General features: G+C 37.2%; 1 non-coding gene across 1 annotated transcript; it reads left to right on the top strand.

Moving 5' to 3' along the window:
- The first annotated feature begins 4,120 nt into the window (after positions 1–4,120).
- LOC126002468 (small nucleolar RNA SNORA5) lies at positions 4,121–4,254 on the top strand. The gene has a single exon (XR_007493166.1). It is a non-coding gene; the product is annotated as a small nucleolar RNA SNORA5 (small nucleolar RNA).
- Positions 4,255–14,544: the final 10,290 nt, after the last annotated feature.

Below are 14,544 nucleotides of genomic sequence, written 5' to 3'. Positions count from 1 at the left end.
GTCCCCTGATATTTCTGGACAATATTCTTGGACAATTGTGTGAATGCTTCCTAAAGGGAGTGAGGAAACTGTTCTACCTGAGAGGTAAAGTTCTTTGATCCTTATGGAAACAATCAATTAAAACATTCATACTTAGGTTCTATCATGTTAGAAAATAATTTCTGAATATACTGAAGTCCACATAAATTTGAGAGTGGCAAGGAAATCAATGATTTCCTCACACGATACTGCTTTTTTGTCAAAAATATAATTTCTGGAGCCAGAGAGATAGCATGGAGGTAGGGTGTTTGCCTTGCATGCAAACAAATGGTGGATCAAATCCCGGCATCCCATCTGGTCCCCCGAGCTGCCAGGAGCGATTTCTGAGTGGAGAGCCAGGAGTAACCCCTGAGTGCTGCCAGGTGTGACCCTAAAACAAACAAACAAAAAATAATAATTTATGACAAACATAAAAACTCAAAACCTCTACATGATGGGTTTAATTTGATTTGGTTTGGTTCTGCAAGATGAGTTGAAAGCAGTGATAGATCAAGGGAGTGTGAGTAGGAGGTAAATCCATCACATAAAGATGCTTTCATTGAAAAGGAGCAATGGTTACTTAATGCCAAGTCTATTTTCATTCCAGTGCATATTAAAATATCCTAGCTAATATACAGAGAAGAGTCTGAGTACTAATTCTGAGGAAAAGCAGTTATCCTTTAAGAAATTGGCAGAATAGAAAGTTGACAAGAAAGGTAAATAGTTCCAGCTGAAGACCAAAGAGTCTCAGCAGAGATGGGTGGAGAGGCAGTGAAACTGGACTATAGGTGTGGAGGTAGTTGTAAGGCTGATTTGTGAGTGCAGTCCCAGGGCAGAGGGCCCCTTCAAAGGGTTTCAGTGAGATCAGCTGCAAGCCCATGTGCCCATCAGTGTTTTCTGCAAGTTGGGTCTCTCTTCCCATTTACACTAGCCAGCAAACACCCCAGGTATGCCAATTTTGTGGATAACATCTCAAGGAGCGTTGGAGCCAGACACAGAGTGTTCTGACATAGGCTCTGTCATGCCAGAGAATCGTTAATGAGTATAATAAAATGGGTAAGGCCAACTCCCACCTGTCTCTAAACTTGCAAAAGCCCCTTGCAGTTCCTCCCACAAACCAGCGACTTCTGCTATGTCTGTGCAAGTTGCCAACTCCATAGACTCATGCAAGTTGCCAACTCCATAGACTCATGTAACTCTAAAAAGAGGCCCAACTAGCAGGAAAAAATCATGTACTGGGGCCAGGGCGATAGCAAAGTGGGTATGGAGCTTGCCTTACATTCTACTGGGGTCAATCCCCAGCATCCCACATGGTCCCCCTGAGCCTGGCAGGAGTAATTTTTGAGCACAGAGCCAGATGTAACCATTAAGCACTATCAAGTATAGTCCCCCAAACAAACAAACAAACAAAAAAGTAAAAAAAAAAAATTACCTCATGGACATATAGGCTTTGCAGTTGATAGTACTGGAGCACTTCAAAGGATCTTTATCAACCACTGCTGTCACCATATGAGCTCATCAGTAATTTGTGGACTACATGGCTGCTTGCACATCTTTTGACACCCATAATTTAAATTATGATTTCCTAGTGGTATTAGTAGTAGCACAAAAAATTAAGAAAATTATATCTGCCAAGGGGAAAGCTTTCGGCTTTGTTAAACTGATGATCACATTGGAGATAATTTTATATATGTGCTGAAATATTGAATTACAGAAGAACAAAACTATTATGAATAACTTTGTAAGCACCATATCTAAAATAAATAAATTGAATTTAAAATAAATATAGATGAACAGAGACCATTTTGGAGGTTTCTAAAACAAACTTAAGTCATCTTAAGTAGCAGCAGTTAAATTTTCTAAAACTACTTTCTTTTTGAGTTTCAAAAGAGTATTTTGATACTGCAATTGACTTTCTATAAAGATGATTGTTAATGATTCGATTAGGTCAAGAACCACATTGTAATTTAAAATCTGTATTAGTCTAATCAGTAAACAATTTTAACATGTTTATGAAATTACATAATTGCAATTCCTACATTACAATTTTCTTACCATGACCACTTTCAATTTACTGTCTTAGGTTAGATATCTGTTACATAAATTCCATTTGAGTTTCAGTAAATTGTGTGCATCTATTAGGGAATGAATTAATTCCTTTTGAATTTAACCTTTTATAAAAGAAAACAAAAGGTACAGAGGTATATAGAAATACCTAACCCAATAAATTAAATTAATGTTTTTGGTTCATTTGTGTTCTTTTTTGTCAGCTCTCAGTATCTTTACACCTTCTATAATGCTTAATTCTATTCATATACACTCTATTGTTCTCCTTATTTCAACTACTGGCAACATCACAAAATAGAAGACAAAGGAAGTCATAATATTCTATCAGTTCAAATTGGAGGACCACACATTTAGGAAGGATTCAAATCTGCTTTTCCAAGACGATCCTGAAACACAAAAACATGATGAATATATCAAAAATATTTCTCACATACTGCCTGCCATAAAAAGATTGTTTGAATTAAACATCATTATTGCTCTGTTGTCAACTTGTTAGAATGTAGATATCTACACACATGCCTAATACTATCATGTTACATAAATTACTGTTACTCTTACTTTTTTACTATTTAAAGCTCATTAACCTATATCTTAAAACTTATTTCTATCATGTTATTATTCCTCCAGTTTGTAAAAGAAAAATTCCAAGTGATTCAGTGACCCATGAAAATGGATTTGTTTAATTTATTTGGGGTGGAAGACACTGGTTTGAACAATACATTTGTGATCAGGGCATACTCCTGGCTCTATGCTCAGTGCTTAGGGATTATTTCTGGTTTAAAGAGCCATATGTTTTGCAGGGAATCAAACCTGGATCAGCCACAAATAAACAAATGTCCTACCAAATGTATTGTCCTCCACACAAAACTGGAGAGATGGCATAGAGGTAGGGCATTTGCCTTGCATGAGGCCAAACCAGAAAGGACGGTAGCTCAATTCCTGGAATCCCATTTGGTCCCGTGAGCCTGACAACAGTGATTTCTAAGCATAGAGCCAGGAGTAACCACTGAGCACCACTGGGTGTGACTCAAAGCAATAAATAAATAAATAAATAAATAAATAAATAAATAAATAAATAAATAAATAAATAAATAAAAGTTCTCAGGGATTACTCATGGCCCAAGACTTACTATGGAGTATGGAGGTTCAGAGAGACATACGTGGCACTGGGCATTGAAATGTAAGGTAAGCACCACATCTTCTGAGATATCTTTTGAATATATCACAGCAAACACACAAATGTTTTCAAGTACATTTCCAATTGATAATATTATCTGGAGCAGGAGCATCACTGACATGGCAATTTGTTCTATAAGCATATAAAGAAAAAGAAGACTAAGGCTCTTACTTCTATTTAAAGTGCCTTTTGTTTTGATTTGCATTTCCTGATGATGTGTAACTTTTTTTTCATGCGCCTTTTAGCCATCTGTATTTCTTCTCAAAATGTCTGTTCATTTCTACTCTCCATTTTTGGATGAGATTAGATTTTTTTTTTCTTGCTAAGCTCTAACAGTATCTTGTACATCTTGGATAATACCCCATTTTCAGATGGAGACTGGGTGAATAGTTTCTCCCATTCCATGGGTGGTAGTCTTTTTTTGTTTGTTTGTTTGTTTGTTTTGGGGGGCACACCCATTTGATGCTCAGGGGTTACTCCTGGCTAATCACTCAGAAATTGCCCCTGGCTTGGGGGGACCATATGGGACACCGGGGTGTCGACCCGCTGTCACGATCTTTCCTTGGCTAGCGCTTGCAAGGCAGACACCTTACCTCTAGCACCACCTCGCCGGCCCCATGGGTGGTAGTGTTACTATCCTAATCACCATTTCCTTTAAGGTGTAGAACCTTTTTTGATTAATATAGTACCAGTTGTTTATCTTTGCTTCCACTTGCTTCATATTTCTTCTTTGAAGATGCCTTTAGTTTCAATGTTATAGGGTACATTTTCTTCTATGTATCTTATGGTTTCAATTTTAATATAAAGGCCTTGAATTCATTTTGATTTAACTTTTGTGCACAGTATTAAAAAGAAGGTCACAGCTGAGTCAAATTCAGCACCTGCCCCACCCATGACAGATGCTGGCCAAAAAGGCTGCCATTGGAACGCTGTGACTCATGGGCCCTGATGTCCCTCCTGGACCTCAGGAATAAATTTGGTCACAGACAGCAAAAAATAAAGAGATCATAGTACACTTTTCTGCATGAAATTGACTGGTTTTTCCCAAAACCACTTGTTGAAGAGGCTTTCCTTTCTCTACTTTATAGAGATATCATCTCACCATAGAAATAGGCACACATAACAAAGAACAAGAACAACCAGTGCTGACACAGAAGAGGAGAGAAAGAGACACTCATTCACTTACAGATAAGTGTGAATTGCAATACCGACCACAAATGCAGTCCCCATGATCAAATCTGGTCAGTCCAAGACTCACTCTTTTTTTTTTTTTGAACAAAATATAAACCAAGCTATGAAATATCATGAAGACACTAACCATGCAACAGAAACCTGGCAGAAGGAGAGTATCTGGAGGAGAGTATAGGTCAATATCCCACCCTACTGAAGCCAAACCTGCCTTCAACACCCAGAATGCCCCTGTCTCTTCATCCCTCTACAATTCTCTTCTGGGATACCAATCTGACCAAACTTCAGGTACAATGTTTTCAGAGCTGATAGCTCTAGGGTTTTTTGGATCCAGTACAGAGACCCTCCCCCTGCATCTTTCTTCTTCCAGGAGGCCTGACAGCTGAGAATACATTCTTAAAAGGTGCAGTTTTATTAACAGAGCTTTGAATTTCTGAAAAACTTCATTTGTTTGTTTGATGACCTCATATCTTTAGCACACACTAAAAGGTTGAATAGCTAACAAGAGCTTATTATACCTTCTGCCATTGTACTAATGACTTCATTGGGGATGCAAGAATTTTCACAAATGTGCTTGCTACTGTAATATTTCTTTTTTTCCGATTTAAGAAATTTTCTTTCATCTCTTTTTTCTTTCTATTCTTTTTTTCAATTCCTTCGCTTTCACTTATTTGTAAACAAATGCACTATGGTTGACTAAGTCAACTATATGATGCATGTTCAAAGAAAGAAAAAATGAAGAGAAAGAAAGAAAGAAAGAAAGAAAGAAAGAAAGAAAGAAAGAAAGAAAGAAAGAAAGAAAGAAAGAAAGAAAGAAAGAAAGAAAGAAAGAAAGAAAGAAAGAAAGAAAGAAAGAAAGAAAGAAAGAAAGAAAGAAAGAAAGAAAGAAAGAAAGAAAGAAAGAAAGAAAGAGAGAAAGAGAGAGAAAGAAAAGAAAGAAAGAAAGAAAGAAAGAAAGAAAGAAAGAAAGAAAGAAAGAAAGAAAGAAAGAAAGAAAGAAAGAAAGAAAGAAAGAAAGAAAGAAAGAAAGAAAGAAAGAGAGAGAGAAAAGAAAGAAAGAAAGAAAGAAAGAAAGAAAGAAAGAAAGAAAGAAAGAAAGAAAGAAAGAAAGAAAGAAAGAAAGAAAGAAAGAAAGAAAGAAAGAAAGAAAGAAAGAAAGAAAGAAAGAAAAGAGAGAAAGAAAGAGAGAGAAAGAAAAGAAAGAAAGAAAGAGAGAGAAAGAAAAGAAAGAAAGAAAGAAAGAAAGAAAGAAAGAAAGAAAGAAAGAAAGAAAGAAAGAAAGAAAGAAAGAAAGAAAGAAAGAAAGAAAGAAAGAAAGAAAGAAAGAAAGAAAGAAAGAAAGAAAGAGAGAGAGAGAAAGAAAAGAAAGAAAGAAAGAAAGAAAGAAAGAAAGAAAGAAAGAAAGAAAGAAAGAAAGAAAGAAGGAAGGAAGGAAGGAAGGAAGGAAGGAAGGAAGGAAGGAAGGAAGGAAGGAAGGAAGGAAGGAAGGAAGGAAGGAAGGAAGGAAGGAAGGAAGGAAGGAAGGAAGGAAGGAAGGAAGGAAGGAAGGAAAGAAAACAAAGAAAAGAAAGAATCTGTGACACATCTATACTATACAGCTATTTGGAAAAATAAAGTCATGAAATTTTTATATGTGTATGGATATGGAGAATATTATGCTCAGTGCAATGAGTTAGCAAAATAGGATCAGACATAAAATAATCTTACTCATTTGTGGGATATAAAAAATATAAAAGGTAGGGGCCGGGCGGTGGCGCTAAAGGTAAGGTGCCTGCCTTGCCTGCGCTAGCCTTGGAGGGACTGTGGTTCGATCCCCAGGTGTCCCATATGGTCCCCCAAGCCAGGAGCAACTTCTGAGCACATAGCCAGGAGTAACCCCTGAGCGTTACCGGGTGTGGCCCAAAAACCAAAAAAAAAAAAAAAATATATAAAAGGTAGTAGAATAATAATTTCCAAAGACAATAGAGATGAAGACCAGGAGGACCTTTTCATTGTAGAAAGTTTGCCACAAAGAGCAGTGAATGCAGTTAGGGTATAGAAGGGTCCACTAAGACAATGATAGTTGGAACTAATCACTCTGGACAAGAACTGGCTGCTGAAAGAAGACAAAGTGATATGCAGAGTACCCCTTCATTAACAATAGTGCAAACCATAGTGTCAAAAAGGAAAACAAGAGAGAGAGGCAGTCAGAGGAGTGGAATGGGAGAAAAAAAATAAGAAAATTGGTGGGATAAAATGTGCACTAGTGTTATTTCTTTTGTCTGGCTACCCCCATTTGATGCTCAGGGGTTACTCCTGGCTCAGCGCTCAGAAATTGCCCCTGGCTTGGGGGACCATATGGGACGCTGGGGAATCGAACCATGGTCCTTCCTTGGCTAGTGCTTGCAAGGCAGACACCTTACCTCCAGCGCCACCTCGCCAGTCCCCTAAAATGTACAATAGTAAAGAGTGATAGACATACTATGATGAAACTCAATAATTAAGATTTTACTATCCATGGTGGTTCAGTAAATTAATAAGAAAAAATAAAGTGCTTTTTGTAATGAATACCTGTTTTATTTTATCTAAACATGCATTTATTTTTAGTAAATTAGTATTGGCCTATCTGGTCTTTAGATGGTTACATTTTTCAAGATAAATATATATACATATATATTGATTAATCTACTCCATCCTATGAGGAATTGGTATACCAATGTTTAAGTGGCTTGCCCACAGTTAGTGAACCAAAAGGTAAAAGTAGGAAAATTAGAATCTATTTTCTGGTCTACAAAAAGCCCTACCTATTTGGGTTATCTCATTTTGGGGGCCAGCTATGCTTATTGAAAATTCTACAATAAGTAGAAGAAAATCAACATGTAGCGATTCTCTACTTTCAATTGGAGACCCTAAATGACTTTGAGCATAATCTAAAATTATGCTTCACATCTGGTTTGTATTAGCATTTGGTATGTTTAAAACTTCACTAACTTTTAAGAAAAAAGAATTGAAGGATTTAGACTGTAGATTTTTAAAGTGTCAAAAATTTAAATTAGATGATCTAGGCATAAGGTATATACACAGTTATGCTGTTGACAGTTACATGGTCAGATCATTGTGCTCCAGTTTGCATATCAAGTGTTTGAAAATTCCATAATATCATAGGGGAAAATGTTATTTGATGATGTGCTACCCATCTGGAAGTTTCATCTGATAAGAACAAAACAAATTAAGTTCTGATATAATAAACAATACACTTTTTTCCCTCAAATATTGCTGTGCTAGCTAAGGTCTGTTCCCTATAGTAATTCTTTTTTTTTTTTTTTTTTTTTTTTTTGGTTTTTGGGCCATACCTGGCAGTGCTCAGGGGTTACTCCTGGCTGTCTGCTCAGAAATAGCTCCTGGCAGGCACGGGGGACCATATGGGACACCGGGATTCGAACCAACCACCTTTGGTCCTGGATCGGCTGCTTGCAAGGCAAATGCCGCTGTGCTATCTCTCCGGGCCCATGTTCCCTATAGTAATTCTTATAAAACCTTGACAGCATCTACAAAAACAAGAAGGGAACATTCTTTTGATTGCTGTGGATAGAATTTCAGTAAAGTCTAAGGACTGAAAGAGAGTTATGTCTTCAGGTTTAATTATTTTAATTAATTAAATATTACTATTAAAATTAATGCATTGTTAAAAATAAACATAAAATACTGGAAATGTTTCTTAAATCTTGCAAATCGGGGTGGAGCGGTGGTGCAGTGGTAGCATTTGCTTGCATGGGGCTAACCTAGGATGGACTGCAGTTCAATTCCTGGCATCCCATATGGTTCCCCAATTCAAGAGCAATTTCTAAGAGCATAGTCAGGAGTAACCCTTAAGTGTCATCAGGTGTGGCCCAAAAAATAAAACCAAAAATAATTTTGCATATAAAGACTATGGATAAAAGAAATATGCACCATTAATTTATCTCCAGATATTAAAAACAAGGCAATGTAATATGCTTTATAACTATCCAACACAATGTTTTAGACTATGGGTAAGTTTTAACAAAAATAAAAAGAGAGAAGATTCCTGTTCTAGGAGCAGTAGCATTCTATTAAAGGAAGGCAATATGTTAGAATAATGTAACTGCCTTACATGGTGTTCCAATTCTTTTGTTGTTCCTCAACTTTCAGGCTTTACCTTTTAAACTAAGAGTCTAAGGCAAGTAAGGGATTATACATCTTTTCATATATAATTTCTTTTCCTCTTAAAATTATACATGGATATTCTATAAAACTTTCACTTATTCTAAGTATAAATACCTAAGTAGATAATCATACACTATGGACCCCCAAAGGCTAAAGAAAAAATAATTTTAATTTTCTTTACTTCCCAGAAGCTTCAAATCTCTCTAAAACATGGAGATCAGTAATTTTTGAATATTTAATGACATTTCTTTTTGTTTGTTTTTGGACCACACCAGGTCACACTTAGGAGTGATTGCTTCTGGCTGTGTGCTCAGAAATTGTTCCTGGCTTGGAGGACCATATGGGACACTGGGGTAATCAAACTGCTAGCAGGCTAGCACAGGCAAGTTAGATACCTATCAGCTTGCGCCACTGCTCCGGCCCCAATTTTATGACAAAATTTTAATGAAAACGATACTATAAAATCCTTACAAGCTTATAGGATATGCTATTTTTTAGGCTGTGTTTATTTGTAAATCAGCAAATATAAGTTGAATGGTTTGCTAAGGCCACACAGGTGCTAAATAGTAATATCAGAAATATTTCTTGAGTCCTTCTTATTCCAAGACTGCTTTGTACTACCACCCCTGCCCCAGCATCCTACTTACGTACTATATGCCACCAATTCCCTCTCTATATTTTGTTCTATATTTTGTCATAATTCCTGGTGAGTTGTAGAAAGTTCTCTGTATTGAGACCTTTATATCACTGCTCCCATAAAACATGGAAATGGAAGCTCCCACATGTCTTGCCTCTCTGTGAAATGATGTGTCCTATTGTGCAGGAGTGTGTTTTACTCAAGAAATGAGTTGCATGCAAATCATTTCCATGTTGTAGGCTGGCTTCTGAGCAATATGTAAATAAGCGAGAGAAAAAATATCCACATTAATAAACAGCCCCATGGATATATAAAACCCATCTGCAACATTAGGTAAAGAGTTTGTATACTGAGTAGTCAGACGGGATGTCCATATTGCATTGCTCAGTGTCTGCAAGAGAAAACAGAATGATGGTTCAGGTAGGGTGGTGCCATATGGCTGAATCCATGAAAATATCACAGAGTTATTTTTTTTTCAGCAACTGTGATCAGTCCATGTAAGCAAGGATCAAGTCTCTGCAAATAGAATTATGACACTCCAAGTTTCATCCTGTTTCCAAGGTCTTTTTCTCACACATCCTGCTGAGATTAACCTATAATATTTCTCTGCGCGTGGATTGAGTTCTCCCAAAATAGGGGATGGCGACCAAAGGGAAATTGCAACCAGAAGAGACACAAGCAATAGAAATGGCCCAAAGTGAGAATCACAGATTGACAATACAACATGTGCCAGTAAGCCCATGGCTGACATTATCAAGTAAGATGACTCAGAGAGAAAAAAAAAATATCTGCAGAAGGAACTGTTAACTCACACCAAACAGGAAATGACTGGTTAAAGACAGAACAGAAGTGGAAAGCCAGAATCCAACTCAAGTATAAAAATTTTGCTGTCCCTGTAAAAGAGTACTGTAATAGATAATACATCTATATTTCTCTGATATTATCATAATGTCATTGTAGAAGCGGAGTAGCAATAACAAATAACAGTTATGTTTTCATTTACTCTTTTCTCTTACTCTATTTTTTATCCTTTTTCATGAAAAGAAGAAATTTGTTTTTTTCTAGTATAATTAAGAAGTAAGAATTAATATATAGTTGATCATATTTAACTGTGACGTTTTCCAAGGGTGAGGTATTTTTACCTTATCTCTCACACTCTTGATTCTACATTAAAAAACTGTTTTGTACTTTGATTAACATATGCTCTAGAATAGACGACTTGAAAAATATTTAATAATATTTTCATAATTATACCATACAACTTGAGAACAATAGCTCTGAATAGGTTCACATTATTCTCTGATAACTGCGTTAAAAGTTAATTTTCTTTTTATTTGGTACATTAATGGATATTCTTGCTTTCTTAAAGTGCCTTAAAATTTAGGTTAATGGGGCTGAAGAGAAAGCATGGAGGTAGGGCATTTGCCTTGCATGCAGAGGGATGGTGGTTTAAATCCCAGCATCCCATATGGTCCCCTGAGCCTGTCAGGAGCGATTTCTGAGTGTAGGAGTAACACCTGAGTGATGCCGGTGTGATCCAAAAACCAAAAAAAATTTTAGATTTAATTAATATTAAGTTTAGAACCTCAAGCCAAATAACACTAAACTTAGTAGGCAGAATAGAGAAGGGAAAGGCCTACAATGCCCAAGATTACAGCCAGTGAAAGCAATTAATTATGTATAGTAATTCTCTTAAAAACATTAAGAACAGGCAACAGAATTTCTCTAACAACTATTCTTACTGCATAGCCAGTAATTTAAAATGAATCCCTGTATATGTATACTTATCCCTGTATACTGTATAAGTATAGGTTGAGTTATTGATGTGACTGGAATGCAAGACTCATTCTTTACTGTCTATGCTGTCACCTTCCTATTTTGTTATTCCTGCCTTCTGAGTAAGCTTCCAAATAAATTGCCTCTTCTTCTTTACCTTGACAAAAATCCAGATCTCCCTATTAATTTTTCTTGTCCTCTTTAGGTGTTATATATCTGGAGTTGGGTAAGTGTAATGGTAGAACTGATTAATATTCCAAGTTTCTTGTTTGTACTTCCTTTTTACTTTGTCTTCCTCCCTCATACCAAATTAATTCCAGTATTTATTAGCTTTACAAAATCAAATACTGTAATTAAAGACCTTACCCTTAAATTCCAGCCCTGTGCACAAAATGTCTGCTAAACCTACCTTTTAACCAACCAACCCAAAATCACTTGACAACTGTGGGTCACATCTATATACCCATGTTTTAGTTATCTCAGCTTATTTTATTTTATTGTTAATGGGTCTATAAATAAACAGCCGTTTCTCTTTTGCATAGGCACATTAAAATGGGAAACATTACATATGCAAACAAGTTCTTTTTTTTATTGTGACTGAAGTTCATTACACAGAATTATTTAAGATACATAGTGACAATGAATGAAGGGCATTCCCACCACCAATGTTATCCTGCCTACACTCTTGTTCCCAGCATGTCTCCCACATCTCCCTCCTTTACCCCCCAGAATCCTAGTGCAAATAGTCTCCACCTTAAAGCTTGCTATAGGTTGGGTATCTATTCTGTTTGGTGTTCCAGTCTGGTCATTTTTTTATTTACACTACATGTTCATATTACTGGTCCTGGTATCATTCTTTCCCCCACTCAATTTATGAGGCTGAATGATTCAAATTATGCTATTCTGTTGGAGGTAAAAGGGTTAAGGAAAAGAAGAGAAAAAATTTGGTATCAACTACTAAAAAAAAAAATCATCAAATGATATTCACAAAAGTGGAAAAGAAAGAAAAAATTGGAAGAAAAGGGAGAAGGAAAATAATATCAAAAAACAAACAAAAATTAAAACAAAACAATACCAGAAAAAGTGCTGTAGTGGCAGGGTTTGTGTTACCCACTTTTTTTTTTTTTTTTTTTTTGTATAGGCACAGCAAGTATTGGGGAAGGAAGGAAATTTCAGTGGCCTAACAGATTCAGGGTTTCTCCACTCTTAAAGCATATTGTCATGGGAACAACCACTGGCTCCATACCTTCTCATTGCCATATCCCAGGTTTTTTTGTTTTTGTTTTTTGTTTTTTGTTTTTTGTGTGTGTGTGTGTGTGTGTGTGTGTGTGGTGTCAGGAACCTTTCTTCTCTGTTGTGGTTGAGAAAATAAGGCCACTATAGCAAGCAATCTTAGTATTTGTGCAGGTCCTAGGACAGGACCTAGGCTAGAGTCTTTAAGGTTCTAGAGGTACTGTTCCACCATTGTTGGTGTGTTCAGTTTTCTGTATCATGTGCTCCATGTTTTTGCTCGTACCCTAAGCTGAAGTCTAGGAAATTATGGTTCCAATGGTTCTGCTCAGTCTCTGTTGTCAGAATTGGGCCTCTGTACTAAGAAGTATTGATTTTTGTAAAAGACCTGGGCTATAGTCTAGGGTACAGTTTTCCTTAATGGTCTCAAGGTACGTTCTGTTCAGTCACAGTTGTCAAAGTCAGTTTTCTGTAATTTGTGCTCTTATTTTTCGTAGTTCAAAGGACGATACATCTTCTGATTTCCACTTAGTGTTAGGTGATGTGATAGGACCTCCTGGTCTTAGGTCAAGTTGTCATTTCCTCACTGTCCTCTTTGTCATATTAACACTGGCACAAATATATCTCTCAACGCAGCTTAGTTGCTGGTGTTGTTGCATGGATTTGTTTCAGTTCTACGTCTGGGATCTGGGATTTGAGAATGAACTAACACTGTCCAATCTCGTGGAGACTGAGTTGTATCCACATGACAAATGTCCAGGATGGGAGGCACCTTTGTATAAAAAGTGTGAGTTCTTATCCTAGAAGATAAGATCTTGTGTCTGAGGCCATGATTTCCCCTTATTTACTGTGCTTATACAAAAATGTATGGTGTCCTTTTGTATTGCTGGTGCTATTCCAGGTAAGGATGACAGGCTACACATACAGTATCTGTGGTGTGGTCTTAGCTTTTATCTCAGGCAAGACGTTTTCTTGGTTTTTGTACCAAGCAGCACCAAAACTGGTGAGGGTAGAGAAAAAAAAAAAAATATATATATATATATATATAAAATAGAATATATATATAGATAAAATTGAGATATATGTTAAAAAAAAGAAATTGAGAAAAAAAGGGGAAAAAGGTATTTGAAAATAGAAAGTGATTGGGGAGGCTATCTGTATGTTTAGGAATACATTTGTTAAGATACATTATTATAAAGGTATTAAGCTAACGTAGGCAATATAGGCCTCCCAATTAGGTCTTCTGAGATATTCTTGTGGGGAGCGAAAGCCAAGGTACTTTTTCGTATCACAGACTTTGGTCTAGAGTTTAAGATATGATTTGCGGCATTTCAGGGTCTTATAGTGTCCTTGAGATGGGGGTTTTGCTGCAGCTGAATCCGGTATCATGCAACCATCCACGATTTGAAGGGGGTGAGAGGGGTCACAAGCTTGAGTCAGGAGGCTTATTGGTTGTGGTTTCTTGCTGAGACACAAGATGAGGGATCAAGAGGGTTGTTCATTGAGGAGCTGGATGGTGGTCTGTTGTGAAGGAGGTCGGTCTTGGTGCCTAACGAGTTAAAAACTGAGGGTAAACAGGGTTAAATAAGGGGGAGATAACAAATCCAGGTTGGGATATGAGGGAGGGGGCTAGAAAGGTCTCTGGGTGTGGAAAGGCAATATAGAAGAAGGGCTCTATACATTGTATAGATAAATGTTTAAGGCTAAGGCTCGGTAGTCAGAGAGGACAACTGTATAGAAAGTAACATTTATAGACACTGACTTCAGAGATCTATTTGAGTGCTATCCTCCATACATAGGATATTTCATTTTTTTACCTACAAATATTCAAGAACTAGAATATTTTTGGACTATGTTAAAAAGGGTATATGTCGCACGGGCGCAGAGCGCCCGCCCGCTTTTGAAAAAAGGTTGAGATAAATCTGCTTTGGCTAGCTGTCCAGGGATTCTTTGGCTAGCTGTCCAGCCCAGTGCCCACCACATACGAGTGCAAGGGACCAACTCCTGGCATGTGGCTTCTCCAGGCCCAGCCCTCGCCTCTGTAGCTTGCAATGAATGGATAGGGGCGGAGTTTTGCTCCACTCCATCCCATCCCCCAGGCCCAGGTTACCAGATCAGGCCATGAAGACCCTCTGGCGTGGGGGAATCTGGGCCCCCGAACTGACTGGCAGTCTGGGGGTTCTTTGGCTAGCTGTCCAGCCCAGTGCCCACCACATACCAACAAGTTCTTATCTAATAAGATAGAAACACAAATTTTGTAATGCATTTAGGCCTTATACCCTGAACA

The sequence above is a fragment of the Suncus etruscus genome, chromosome 2 (genome assembly GCF_024139225.1).
Source record: "Suncus etruscus isolate mSunEtr1 chromosome 2, mSunEtr1.pri.cur, whole genome shotgun sequence".
Taxonomy (NCBI): domain Eukaryota; kingdom Metazoa; phylum Chordata; class Mammalia; order Eulipotyphla; family Soricidae; genus Suncus; species Suncus etruscus.
Note: the sequence above shows the minus strand (reverse complement) of the source record. Positions and strands in the feature narration are given on the sequence as shown.